Below are 11,412 nucleotides of genomic sequence, written 5' to 3'. Positions count from 1 at the left end.
CTTGTTCCAGGATCAGCAAAGATGTTGATCAAGGAACATGTTGTACTTGGTAAAGTCAGGTTCACCTCAAAAATATGAGAGAAAAAAAAATGACAAAATGTATTTTAACTATAAAACGAAAATCAATATCAAATAATAATTAAAAAAAAATCCTTAATAATTTATTTATTTATAAATGTACCCTTGCAGTGTATATTCATATTTTTTGAATTATTTAGAGATTTATTTTTATATATATATATATATATATATATATATATATATATATATATATATATATATATATATATATATATATTTTTTTTTTTTTTTTTTTTTTTTTTTTTTTTTTTTTTTTAAAGTATCCTCTTTAGCTTGCATAATAATTATATGGCAATATTAAATATAAACTTGAATTGGAACAATAAATTTGAATTGGAAATGTTTCTCTTATATTCTAATATTTGTTAGATGTGCTGTTAAGTATAATAAGTATTCCAGATTTTTTTTACAAATATTTTCCATATAATATTTTAATAATTTTATAATATTTATTTATTTATTTATTTATTTAATAGTTCAGTTTAAAAATATTTGTCATCATAATCTTTCATAATGCCTGGTTTTCACAAAATTCATTGAAATTCCCAGGGGGAAAAAATCAATCTCTATCTACATTTTTAATGAAAATTATTTTTGAATTTTCGGTTTTAATTAGAAATACATGACATTATAGATGTAAAATGTGTTATGAATGGAGTTTCATGTGTGAAGGCTGACAAGCTTCATTTGTGTTTCAGTGTTTGGCTTTAGTAAAAACAGAGAAGTTGTTTTCTAGATTACGTGTCATCCACACAAAAAAAAAAATGAGTTTGTTTGTGAAACTAAAGTAGAGGGCTTTTTATTGTGCGTTTGTTATTGTCTTATTTCCGGCATTTTTGTCAGATCAAAATCACTTTCTCCCTCACTCGCCCTCCCCCGTCCTCTTTCTCTTTCCTGTTTGCTCATCCTTTGAAGTGATAGAGTGTGGGCTTGAGGGCCGAAGTGACTCCTGAGAGAAAGACAGAAATGGAGGATGAAAAAGAGAAGATGAAAGGATCTTTTGGTCTTGTAGAATAGGGGAGATGGGTGGAGGGGGGTTTGGCGGTGGTCTTACATTTTTGTTCCTCGACAGTTGAGGGTAAGCTAAGCCAAAGAGGGTCAAGGAAATGCTGACACGCTGAGGCAAAATCTCTGTGTCAAACTATGGGCTCCTCAATCCCATCGCTCCAGAACTTCCTGCAGGAACCAGATTCAAACTTTCTTTTTATCACACACTACAAACTTATCTACAATTTTCAGTAAGTTTACAGTAGTTCAGTAGTAAGAACTGTATAAATGGACTGTTTATTAAATATAGAAAATATAGTTAGCTACTTTCTGCTAGTAGCCTGACTGTTGTTTAACGTTGCACATTCTTTCCAGTCTGTTTGTTTCCTCATCTTAACAGAAACTCACCTCTTTAGCAGGATCTGGCCTAACAGGAAAGTCCAGACAGTGGATGCCTTCTAATGTTTTTTTTTTTTTTATTCTTTCAAAATTCTTTCTATTTGTAATGTGCCTTAGAAACTAAAAAGCATTCCTCTAGCACAAACAGTAGCATGGCGCTATGGCAACACCGAGGTCATGGGTTTGTTTCCCAGGGAATGCATGGACTGATAAAATGCAAAGTCGCTTTGGATAAAGGCTTCTGCCAAATGCATAAATGTAAATGCAAAATCCCAGAGTTTGGTGAAAACATTTATCCAATATAGCATATGAGTTGAGAGAAATGTTGAAATTAGTTATACATATAATATATACACTACCTTTTAAAGGTTTGGGTTGGTCTTTTTTTTTTTTTATGTTTTTGAAAGAAGTGTCTTATATTCACCAATGCTGTATTTACTTGAAAAAATATTGTGAAATATTATTGCAATTTAAAAGAACTGTTTTCTATTTGAATATATATTAAAATGTAATTTATTCCTGTGATCAAAGCTGAATTTTCAGCATCATTACTCCAGTCTGTAGTGTCACATGATCCTTCAGAAATCATTCTCATATGATTTGCTGCTCTGATTATTATTAATGCTGAAAACAGTTATTAATTAAAAAAAAAATCGTACTGACCCCAAACTATTGAACAGTAGTGTATTTATTTCATTCAATCCCAAAAATGTTTGTTAAATCTAAATAATAGCTTAGCAAAAGGCTAACGTCAAAATATTGATAGTCTTAGCCTCAGACTTCATGCTTATGATCCTTCAGAAATCATATGCTCAGACATCATCCCCACAGACCGATGGCTGAACGTCTGATGCATAAGGCACACAAATTTGGAAACACTTCAGGACTTTTGAAATCATTATCTAATTGGATGAATTCTACAAGATTTCCATGAGACGTGTGTGTCACGTTCTTCAACGGTCTTCCTGCAAACATACCTTGATGCCAAACCCTCTCATGGAAAAAGAAAACCGTCATGTTTACAACTGTGATCAGGATCAACTAAACTCTGGATTTTCAAAAGTATGTGAAGTATGTGGCATAGACTCTTTAAAATACAAGAGTTTTATACACCAGTCTGTTGTTGTAGGGACATCAACATTACATTTTCACACCCCTTAACATGACACTGAACAAAACAAACTGTGATTGGTTGCTTTACATGTTAGTCAGACGCCTCTTGGGCAGCCTTTGGCCAATCAAAGCTGCTATGAAATCCAGACCTTCTGTTGTCAGTTTGAAGGACTGGCTCTGCGAGACTTGATATCTCTACTGAGCCAAGCCTCACAAGTTATTCTCATAAGAAGTGCTATTTGTGTTGCTTTTTGGATATAGTGTCCCAAATCAGAGATTCAATTTCCTGTTATGATGCTGCCAGTGAAAGCTGCTACCTATGTAGACAGTAGACAACAAGGTGGCTCACTAAGATTTAGAGCATAGTTTATGCTTTTGGGCTATTATTCAGTTCGAATAATGGGATGGGTCAGTTTGAGATGTCACTCAATTGGGGTCATGGATAGACAATGGGGAGGAGCTAATGAGAATGTTCTGAAATATAATGCCTGTGTTAGAATAAAAAAGATTTGAGAAGATCTGAGCTCTCAACACGCTTTCATCCATTAATGGTGACAGATGTTTATTATGAAGGTTTACTCAGTAACTAGACTGATTGTAAGGTAGTTGACAGGTGTGTTTGTGTGTGTGTGTGTGTGTGTGTGTGTGTGTGTGTGTGTGTGTGTGTGTGTGTGTGTGTGTGTGTGTGTGTGTGTGTTTGTAAATGTGTAAACATTAAAGAAGGAGAACAGAAAGAAAAAAAGAGACAGAGAGAGAGTAAGGAGAAGTAAAATAAGCAAACACAGACAAAGCAGGTATCCAAAAATAAATGTCTCATCTAACACCCACACACAGGAACGCATGCACCAAATAACCCACTAAATACAGACCCGCTTTTCTGTTTTCTCTTTCCATTGGTCTTACCACCCTATAAGGCAAGAGATTCATCAATCATGTCGAGACAAAATAGTGTCCGTTTACTGCCGACAGCTGACATTGTGTATCAGACCTGTTGAATGAGAAGGTGGTTGACACTGTGCATCTGCTGGAAATTAAAAACAGAGACTGATGAGGGGATCAGACGAGTGTTGTTGTTTTCTCACGCACACAGTCTGTCTGTGCTGCCCAGCGGACCTTATCTCCCCCTTGTCCATGTCTCCATCTCCGCACCACCTGCTGGGCTCGTCGGCACCTCTCCGCTGCTGGTGCCCGCAGCTCGTGCCACGCTGGTCACTACCATCTGGTGAATGTCAGCATGACTCCTGCCGCCCTGGCACAGAGTGGATGGCCAGGTGGTGCTTGTGCCACCCCTCCCCCAACACCCTCTCTTTCTTATTACAAGAATACAGTAATGGTTAAAGGCTTGTCATAAAAGTCACCTTAAACTTGTTTATGCTTCTCTTGAGCATATATAACTAAAGTAGGTTAAAGTCATCATGAAATCAAAATGGACACTTTTAACTTTCTTATTGCATGTTCCTGGTCTTCTTCCAACAAAATATTTGTCTTTGTAACCTTTCGCCGAAATGTAATAACTTATACTCCTCTGAAATGACCTTCTTTTCAGATGACATCACCAAGGCCACTTAAGTTCTAGTCTCAGCCTCAGACGTCACGTCCACGGACCGTTGGCTGAACGCCTGATGCATATGGCACACTTAACTGGAAACACTTCAGGATTTTCGAATTCGTCATCTGGTTGGTTGAATTCTACAGGATGCCTGTGTCGCGTTCTTTAACGGTCCGCCTGGAAACAAATGCTGTGACGCCAAACCCCCTTGTGGAAGAAGAACGCCTTCGTGTTTACAACTGTGAGAATGAGCGCTTACCAGGATCAACTAATCGCTGGATTTTCAAATGTGAAGTTCGAGGCTTCGAGGATTGTTGCAGTAAACATGCACAACCTTCTTGAATTAATAATTTATTAGATACACGTCGGTCTGTTATTGTAGGGACATCGCCTCTAAACATGACAAAATGAACTGTGATTGGTTGCGTTACTGTCACGAATCTTGTCAGTTCCGGACTACACTTCCCAGCATCCTCCTTGCCTATCACATGCACTCACTCCACCAATCACCTAGTGCCACATACTCCTGAAGCTCTTTACCTGGACTATAAAGGACTCTCACTCACACACACACTTTGCGAGGTCTTGTTTACTCTGTAGCATTTCCAAGCGTTATTTTCCCTGTCTGTCTGTCTGCCTGTTTCTGATCCTGTCTGTTCCCCGTGTACGATTCCTGCTGCCTGCCCTTTGGACATTTATGCCCTGTTTATTGTTTCCTGGTTTTGTGAATGATATCTGCCTGTCCTGATTCCCTGCCTGTTCAACGATCACGATTCTGCCTGCTCTCTGCCATACCTGTTTGCTACTGTTTGACCCTTGCCTGTTTAACTACGAACTCTGCTTTAATAAAGCTTGCACATGGATCCAATCCTGAGTCCCGCCTCATTGCAGAAGACCTCGCCAAGTGTGTGTGTGAGTGAGAGTCCTTTATAGTCCAGGTAAAGAGCTTCAGGAGTATGTGGCAATAGGTGATTGGTGGAGTGAGTGCATGTGATAGGCAAGGAGGATGCTGGGAAGTGTAGTCTGGAACTGACAGGATTCGTGACAGTTACATGTCAGTCAAGCGTCCTCTTGGGCCGTCCTTGGTCAATGAAAGCCGCGATAGAGTCCAGACCTTCTGCCGTCAGTCTGAAGGTCTGGCTATACAAGACTACTTAAGTTCTAACCAACAGGTGCTGCTGATGTTTCAGGAGGAGAGAAGTCTGCAAACACACATTAGGCTCTGGCCTGAACGCCACAATTCAATCAGTTCCTAATGGATAATATTCCCGCTCTATGTTTGTCTTGTTGGATATCCTATTTCACATGGAAATAAGTGTCATTATGGAAATATCAATGGTATAGAATCATAGAGAAAATTATCATAAGACAATGCTCAGAGAGGATTTTTTGTCAAGAAATCATTAAGTAAAAAGGGAAAAACACTTGATATTGAATTACATGATTAATAATAATAATAATAATTCCTTACATTTATATAGCGCTTTTCTGGGCACTCAAAGCGCTTTACATATTGAAGGGGGAATTTCCTCAACCACCACCAATGTGCAGCATCCACCTGGATGATGCGACGGCAGCCATATTGCGCCAGAACGCTCACCACACACCAGCTTATTGGTGGAGAGGAGACAGAGTGATGAAGCCAATCAGTGTATGGGGATGATTAGGAGGCCATGATGGACAGAGGCCAATGGGCAAGTTTGGCCAGGATGTCGGGGTTACACCCCTACTCTTTTCGAAGGACATCCTGGGATTTTTAATGACCACAGAGAGTCAGGACCTCGGTTTAATGTCTCATCGGAAGGACGGTGCTTTTTGACAGCATAGTGTCCCCATCACAATACTGGGGCATTAGGACCCACACAGACCACAGGGTGAGCACCCCCTGCTGGCCTCACTAACACCTCTTCCAGCAGCAACCTAGTTTTCCCAGGAGGTCTCCCATCCAGGTACTAACCAGGCTCAGCCCTGCTTAGCTTCAGTAGGCAACCAGTCTTGCATAGGTCTGGTATCATGTAGTGTGTCATGTAGTGTGTCATGTCATATAATGTAATTCATGTACTAAGATTTCACTCCATACGAAACTTCAAAAAGCACTTCTCTGCTGTGAAATAGAGGTGTATGTTATAATTTTTGCACATCACTTTGGGTGTTCCTGCACACCCAGGAACCCTGCATCTTCCCTTCTTATAACACATTATTGCCAATGTGAGGTATTGTCCAAAACATCCTCGAAAAGTACCCCTTAACGCACAACGTTCCCCCGAGGCAACGAAAAGAAAAACTGAATTTAACATGCAAAAAAAAAAAAAAAAAAATCATGTGCTCCTGTGACCATGTGCCGGAACAGGATGTCCCACCTGCAAATGGTGCTTGATAGTGAATCCCACACCTTACTGGAATGTTCTTTGGTACTTCCTCAACCTTTCTAATTGGTTATAAACATAGGGCTAAACATACATAATGTACTAAACATAGGGCTTAAGAAAACTTTCTGCTGCCTGAGGGCAACAGAAAGTAGAGGGTGATTAGGCTTTGTCATTGATGGTCACTAGCAGGTCCAGTCTAGTTTATTTGGTTGATCAGCTGGACTTTTACCTGGATGACCTAGTGATTATTCTTAGTCAAGTTGATCATGGCTGGTAAACCAAAAACCAGCTCAACCTCTAGAAATTCATATGGGTCTGGAACAACATGGACACATGATGACTGAATTTTCATTTTTTGGTTAACTAGTTCTTTTTGATCTGTATTTTCCAGTGGGGTAAGGTGTATGAACATCAGATTTGTCCATCCAATTTGTGGATGTGCTGCTGCTTCTGTTCAAGTAAATAAGTCGTTGCCGCCAGTATATTTGCTTGATTCCTCTTAGGTACATCTTCTTCTAGCTAGCTCTCTGGTTATTTTCACGTTCACAGCTTTGAAATGGCCACCTGTCATTTAGGTTAGGGGCCTGCAACCCAGCTGTCAGCCTTACCCCTTACTCAGATCTCTCTCATTTATCTCCTCCTCTGAAGGTCTAACATCACCAGTACTCCCAGGCCCCAAGGGGCCAGTCATCTGGAATGGCCCTAATACAACTGGAAAATTGGCAAGTTTGGCTGGATCTTCGACTGAACTGAAGAAGGCCCTTATGTGGAAACCCTCTTAGTGCTTTTACTTGAACTGGTGTCAGCAGGCGGACAGGAAGTGCACTAGCACCGAGCTTTCAAATCCTTTCCTCCTCAAGAAGGACAGATAAAAGCTAACTCCTGAGGTCGGTGTTGAATGTCAGGCTTGTTGTGATACAATTGAAGAGGGAAGCGGTCCTATTGAGAGAAAGAGAGAGAGGTTGGGAAGGGGGAGGTGGGGGTATGGAGAGAGTGCTGGCCATCTGTGCCGCTTTTGTCCTGCTGTGTTTCAGGTAGGGGCAAGAGGAGGACTGTATGTTCTGGGTTTGGCAGGTCAGGATGGAAGACCCATGGGGGACAGACAACCCAATTGTCAGTCTTCGGCATCCAGTCATGGAGGTATGGTGGAGAGAGCAGCACTGTCATATCACATATGGATGCAGATATGCACACACATAGTCAGTCAAATGACTTGCAAAATAACCAGTTGATTGCTTCTTGGACACTTCCTTGCAGGGAACCGTTCAATTTTGAAAAGGAAACTAGATTATTACATTGTACAAATGTGAATACTTGCAGCCACAATGCCAAAGATGTGGGTGGTTGCCAGAGCATTGCTATGCAATTTCTGGGGTGCCCTTGGTTGATATGGCTCGGGTCCTTTCAACTATGCAAGTCTATCAGACTTTTTCTTCTCATTTTTGTTCGCCTGGTTGTTAGTCCAAAAGCCATGCAATTTTATATCATACATGTCTGCAGCACAAGCATCTGAGATGAGTTACAATGTGAAGTTAAATACTAAGAGTTTGGCGGATGTTAGCAGAACCAACCTGGCCTCGTAGAAAGAAGTAGTAATAATTCATGCAAGATGGCAAAATCCTAAGAAATCAAGTCATACAATGTCTAAAGTTTTCACCATGCCAAATTATTTTAAGTTGTCATGAAAACGTGGAGCGAACCAATGAAAAATCATTCAAATGCTGATGCAACGTGCATTGTAATATTTGATTATGATTATTCAGCTGATGCTATATTACCAAAAGGAACAATTTGCATGGGTTAATAGTACAATTTTTTTTTTTTATCACTATGCTACCAGCTACAACATCAACAAATCAGACAGGAATATGGAAAAGAGTAAAATTTGATTTTAAAATCTAGATGATAGGAATGTTGTTCTAGGAGCATATAGAGCAAAATCCTGGGAATATTCCTTATTATCATTTGTACATCATTCCATTTTTGTGGCAGGAGCTATAATTTATAAACTCAATCTATATACTCCATTTTATGCCTGAATACATTGTGATGCTCTGAGTCAGTTTAGAAACAGTTTTGGCACTGCAAAGGGAGGGTCTGTTGTAATCTAATTATAATATCGCAGGTTGAAGCTCACTAATTTATGCAAAAACATGAATATTTATTAGATTATGCCATCTCTTATATAGATGACTGGGGACATTATGTTGTTCTAGGGGAGGGGTGTCTGTTTAATAGAGAGTTATATTATGTTTCATTTTACTTAATGAAATCCAGCTGTGTACATTTATGATGACACATAGAGAAGTGTTTGTCCTTTAAGGACAGTATGCTCTTTTGTTCTGGAGTGTAAGCAGCAGAGACACTTAGTATCACACAAACACACCCTTTAAATGAACAGGAATTTAAACTGTAAGCTGTGTGTATGTGTCTGTAGCCCTGGCATGTTGTTCTACAGGAGAAACCAGACTAATGTGTTCAGCCTTGCTTTGAAACGGCCAAAGAGGTGTTTTCTGAAAGACTGCTCTGAGAGCCAGAGTATTCTGCATTCCTTGTGGCCTTCCATACTAGAACAGTACTGATTTATTCTCAATGCACACATACCTGTTTTCATACCCTTGATTGGATTATGCAGTTAAGCTCTGGGTAGAACAGATTCATGTGCTTGTCTGGGAACTGATTGATAAACATTGAAGTCACTGTGTATCCCATCAATCATACTCACCTTACTGGATTGTTATATAGCTATTTGACAAGATGTGCTATATGGCCAGCAACACAGCTAAAAGAAGAGTGAATCTGAGACCTCTCATCCAAGCTGAGCAGGCTGTGAGAAGATGATAGTGTCTTAGCTATAAATTACAAATAGGCTACTTTATATTTCATTAAAGGTGCAATATGTAATGTTTTTGCAGTAAAATAACCAAAATAAACTAGGCCAGTGTCATATATTTTGTTTACTTGAGTACTTACAATATCCCAAATGTTTCCAACTATTTGTAAATCGTGAGAAAATTGCAATTTTAAAGGCTCCGGGACGTGTGAGGAGTCGCCTGTCAATTGTGTCATACCCTCGGTCTGCCTCGGTTTCCAGTTTTATTTTGTAGAAACCATGGAAACACCAAAGACGCTTTAAAATATTACACGTTTTAATAGACAAGGGAACAACTGATTTGATATATTTATAGACAGAAAACGAATTATTGTTATATAGCTCAACACGTTTAGTCTTATTGTTTAAATCTAGTTTTCTTGATTTTTTTTTTCGATTTACCATGCTTTACCATGCCTCAGAAAAACACTATTTTCTCAAGTAGCTAACATAGCATAATCAGATGCAGCTTTATTTTTATTAACAGTAATACATCATTTTCTCCATTATACAATACGTTTTAAAATTAATTGCATGCCATTTGTCAACACAAGACATCCAGTATTTAATATGATATTCAAAAATCGATCTATCTTACTGCAGTGTGCAACAGTGTCTCACAGCAGCCGCCGAGCAAACGTACAGAGTAACGTTATAACATCATTTTCAACACTCTCAAATGTATCTAATATGATAAACAGAGCTGTGTTACCTCATACTCATGACTGGAAAAGCAGAAGCGGTGCCAGCGACTGTGACATAATAAAAGTTCTGCTGCTCGTGAGGCTTGTGTTGCGCAATCGCTCCAGCGGCCTCGTTCAGCTCCACAACACTCGGTCCTGCTCTGCTTCATACTACAGTAACGTTAATAATCACATCCATGAACATGATTTCTTCCCGACTCCAATCCCTATTCTTTTGCACCGTCTGTTGAGGTGGAGACCACATGTCCCAAGATTCCGCTCTAAAACTTGGCGTCATCATGTTTATTACATCATGTTTACTACGTCTTTGTTTATTACATAATTTTTGTACCTTTAATTTATTTTAAAGGTGCCCTCGAATGAAAAATTTAATTTATCTTGGCATAGTTAAATAACAAGAGTTCAGTACATGGAAATGACATACAGTGAGTCTCAAACTCCATTGTTTCCTCATTCTTATATAAATCTAATTTGTTTAAAAGACCTCCGAAGAACAGGAGAATCGCAACATAACACCAACTGTTACATAACAGTCGGGGTGTACGCCCCCAATATTTGCATATGCCAGCCCATGTTCCCAACATTATGAAAGGCTTTAGACAAGGGCAGCCAGTATTAACGTCTGGATGTGCACAGCTGAATCATCAGACTAGGTAAGCAAGCAAGAACAATAGCGAAAAATGGCAGATGGAGCGATAATAACTGACATGATCCATGATATCATGATATTTTTAGTGATATTTGTAAATTGTCTTTCTAAATGTTTCGTTAGCATGTTGCTAATGTACTGTTAAATGTGGTTAAAGTTACCATCGTTTCTTACTGTATTCACTGATTTGAGGGTTATATTAGCTGTGTAAACTTTGTTTAGGCACTGTTTAAGGCAAGCGCGAGCTCCGTGGGTGAAGAGCACGAGATTTAAAGGGGCCGCACAGCATAAATCGGCTCATATTTAATGATGCCCCAAAATAGGCAGTTAAAAAAATTAATTAAAAAAAATCTATGGGGTATTTTGAGCTGAAACTTCACAGACACATTCAGGGGACACCTCAGACTTATATTACATCTTGTAAAAAAATGTTCAATGGCACCTTTAAAAATGGTGAAGTTATTTGGTGGTTACACATGGTGGTTATTTTAAGTTCTTGTTTCAAATATAACAATTCTATCTATCTATCTATCTATCTATCTATCTATCTATCTATCTATCTATCTATCTATCTATCTATCTATCTATCTATCTATCTATCTATCTATCTATCTATCTATCTATCTATCTATCTATCTATCTAACCTCAGTTTACCACTGCATTCTTAGTGGATTATTTGAGTAAGCTC

The 11,412-nt window shown here is 38.8% G+C and overlaps 1 long non-coding RNA gene across 1 annotated transcript; it reads right to left on the bottom strand.

Moving 5' to 3' along the window:
* Window positions 1-739: 739 nt before the first annotated feature.
* Window positions 740-1,688, bottom strand: LOC125262873. The gene is made up of 3 exons (XR_007183650.1): window positions 1,477-1,688; window positions 1,136-1,257; window positions 740-1,030 (listed from the first exon to the last, which is right to left on the bottom strand). It is a non-coding gene; the product is annotated as an uncharacterized LOC125262873 (long non-coding RNA).
* Window positions 1,689-11,412: the final 9,724 nt, after the last annotated feature.

The sequence above is a fragment of the Megalobrama amblycephala genome, linkage group LG2 (genome assembly GCF_018812025.1).
Source record: "Megalobrama amblycephala isolate DHTTF-2021 linkage group LG2, ASM1881202v1, whole genome shotgun sequence".
Lineage (NCBI taxonomy): Eukaryota > Metazoa > Chordata > Actinopteri > Cypriniformes > Xenocyprididae > Megalobrama > Megalobrama amblycephala.
The sequence above is the reverse complement of the archived record's forward strand: the minus strand, read 5'-3'. Positions and strand labels throughout refer to the sequence as shown.